Genomic DNA, 3,664 nt, shown 5'->3' with positions numbered 1-3,664 from the left:
AGTAGGTGGGTGGGTGACGGTGGCGGGTGGTAAGTGGTAACGAGTGGGTGGCGATGGCGGTGGCGGTGGTGATGGGTGGTGGGTGGTGGTGGCAGGTGGGTGGCGGGTGGGTGATGGTGGTGGTGGTAGCAGGTGGTGGCAGATGGGTGGTGAGTAGTGGTGGCATGTAAGTGGCGGGTGGTGGTGGCGAGCGGTGAATGGTAGTGGCAGGTGATGGGTGGTGGCGGGTGGATGACAGGTGGGTGGTGGTGGTGGTGGTAGTGGCGAGGGGTGGGTGGTGGTGACGAGTGGGTGGCAGGTGGGTGGTGGGTGATGGGTGGTGGTGGCGGGTGGTGGCTAATGTTGGGTGATAAAAAAAAACTGAAAACTCAAAATGGAAACACATTTTTTGTGTTTTCATTTTTTGACCAAATTTATAAACTGAGACTACTGATTTATAAATCAAAAATTTTACCAAACAAGTTTTTATTTGAGTTTTTTAAATTTTTATAAATATAAACAAAAAACTGAAAACGTAAGTGTTACCAAACGGCACCTAAGAATTTCTCTAGATTCAAACTAAAGAAATTTGAATTTTTTCTAGTTTGAACCCAGAGAATTTTTTGAAAAGTCCAGAATTTCTCTGGAGAGAATTTCTTTGGGAAGAATTTCTCTGGATCAATGTTGAGGGACCTTAGACATCATGAAAATATTGAATGTCTTTTATGCTATAAAATTTTAATATGAAGGATCCTAAAAAAATTCTCAAATTTTCTAAATAAAAAATTATAATTAATATGTCTCTCTAACTTAATTTTCTGAATTCACCACTGATTACATCCTTCTTATTATGAAATATGCTTTTTAAAAAAATAAAAAAATAAAAAACTATACGCATGCCATAACAAAAGAGAATAATAGAGAAAAGTAATGTGAAAATGTGATGGGTTGACTTAAATGCACATTTGCTTGAAATAAAAACGAGAGTGGAGAGGGTAGAGTTGTCTCCCATCTCATTCAGGCCCATTTGTTTGAGGTTATAGGAAGGAGGTTGAGATTATTAATATCTTGGTATTATTAATACCTTATTTGTTTGGAGAGATGACCTTTGAACTACTAATATCTTGGTATTACTAATATTTTTTGAAGGGGGATTCATAGTGAGGAGGTAGAGATGGTATTAGAAAAATAGTGAGGGATTAGAAATTTTTTTATTTTTTATATATTAGGAATTTTTTTAAATATTAATGTTTAATTTTTATATTTTTTTATTTGTTTCATTATTTTATATAAAAATAATTTAACAATTTCTCACTATTAATCCCCTCACTAATAATTTTCTCACTATTAATCAACTCACTATCAATCCCCTCCATTCTATCTCTGAAAACAAACGAAGCCACAAGACTTTAGATGGAAGATATCAATATGAACCAACAACAATAATCAGCTTGCTTGGTTTCCATTTTCTAAAAACAGTTTTCAAAAAATTTTACTTTTTTATTTTTCGTGTTTTTTTGTTTTTACTAAATTTTTTTAATATTTTATGCAAATTTTTTACTTTTTAGACACACCTAAGAGCATCTCCAACGGTTAACCTAATATTTCACCAAATCTGAGTTAAAAAATGGCCATTTCCTGAATTTGATACTTCACGCTCCAATGGTTCACCTTCATCAAATCTCAGTCAGGACAACCGGATGGTCGACCGGACCGGTCGACCGGGTAGAGGAATTTTTTTTTTTTTTTTAAACCTTTCTGAACTGTGTTGAACCAACCACTGAACTGTTTGAACCAACCAACGTGAACTGTGTTGAACCAACCACTGAACTGTTTGAACCAACCAACGTGAACTGACCGATGTGAACTGGTAGGGGGCGACCGGTTGGTTGACCGGCCGGTCAACCGCCCGGTCGACCGGTAATCTTTATTTATTTATTTATTTTTTTTTTGATTTCCCTCCGTTTATGTTCCTAATTATTTTGCTATTTGTTTTTCCCTCCATTGGTTTACCAAAATCTCATATAAACACATTATTATTTATATGCCAGACAACTACACAAGGATCATATCTTAAACAAAAATAGAGGGTAATGGATACTTTGAAATCCATAATATTTACTTCATTTTCATCATCTTCTTCTTCCTCCTCCTCTGATGAGGAGTCTGATGATGAATATATGATCACACTTTTAGCAGATTATGAGCAGAATACCAGTAGTATGCTTCAGATTCTTAAGTCAAATGATAGCTCAAAGAAAATAGGGGGTTCTATTGTAGGTCACAAGTATATACGCAGAGATAGAAGTCAAGGTCATGACAGATTGTTTGCAGATTATTTTGCTGCAAATCCAGTGTATTCACCTACAATATTTCGGAGACGTTTTTGAATGCGTCGTCCTTTGTATTTGCGAATTTTGAATGCAATCGAAGCACACAATTCATATTTTATTCAAAAACAAGATGCAGCTCATGTAGTTGGATTATCTGCCCTACAAAAAATGACTTCAGCGATGAGAATATTATCATACGGTGTCGCAGCAGATGCAGTTGATGATTACATATGTATTGGGGAAAGCACTATGATTCAAAGTTTGCAACAATTTTGTTATTCAGTGATTGAAATCTTTGGAGTAGAATATCTGAGATCTCCGACACCAACTGACATTGCTAGGTTACTTGCTATTGGCGAGGTTCGGGGGTTTCCGGGTATGTTGGGAAGTTTAGATTGCATGCATTGGGAGTGGAAAAATTGTCCAAAAGCATGGCAAGGTCAATACGTAGGCCATCAAAAAAAGCCAACCATTATTCTTGAAGCAGTAGCTTCTTATGACTTATGGATTTGGCATGCATTTTTTGGAATGCCTGGGTCACACAATGACTTGAATGTATTAAACCGGTCACCTTTGTTTTCTGATCTTGCCCAAGGTAAGGCTCCCCCTGTCCACTACACTGTTAATGGACATAGTTACGATATGGGTTATTACCTTGCTGATGGTATATACCCGCAATGGGCAACACTGGTTCAAACAATTTCTTCTCCCCAAGGAGCAAAGAGACAACATTTTGCAATGATGCAAGAGTCTGCCAGGAAAGATGTAGAGCGGGCATTCGGAGTCCTCCAATCTCGATTCGCAATTATAGGTGGTGCTGTACGTTTTTGGGATCCAAAAATGCTTGCCAACATAATGAAGACTTGCATTATATTACACAATATGATTGTTGAAGATGAGAGGGAGGAGCACCTTGATTTTGATTATGAAATTTCATCTACCAACACACCAGTGCAACTTTCCTCTACTCCTACCAATGACTTTGAATCATTTTTGTCTCGTCATTTAGGTATTAGGGATAAAAATGCATATCATGCCCTCCGTAATGATTTAATAGAACATATGTGGCATCTTCGCGGTGAAAACTAGATTCACCACAGATATATTTTGTAATTTTGTTTAGTAAAGAAATAGAAGGTTGTCTTGTTTGTAATCTTCATTATGATGCACTATATTAACCAAGTAACGCAGAAGTTATGTGATTAGATGTGCTATTGTGGTGATCCAATCTTCAATATTCATAATTGTTCTTTGTTCAATTTATAACAATCATCAAAATAATTTATTTCAGTATGACAATTCTGTTTTGGAGTTCTATAATTCTGTTTTGGAGTTGCAAGTTTGGTTCACTA

General features: G+C 36.5%; 1 pseudogene; it reads left to right on the top strand.

The window, feature by feature from the left end:
- Window positions 1-2,072: 2,072 nt before the first annotated feature.
- LOC145814040 (uncharacterized) lies at window positions 2,073-3,443 on the top strand (annotated as a pseudogene).
- The last annotated feature ends 221 nt before the right edge of the window (window positions 3,444-3,664 follow it).

Source organism: Camellia sinensis, chromosome 2 (assembly GCF_055761805.1).
Source record: "Camellia sinensis isolate YWXY chromosome 2, ASM5576180v1, whole genome shotgun sequence".
Lineage (NCBI taxonomy): Eukaryota > Viridiplantae > Streptophyta > Magnoliopsida > Ericales > Theaceae > Camellia > Camellia sinensis.
The sequence above is the reverse complement of the archived record's forward strand: the minus strand, read 5'-3'. Positions and strand labels throughout refer to the sequence as shown.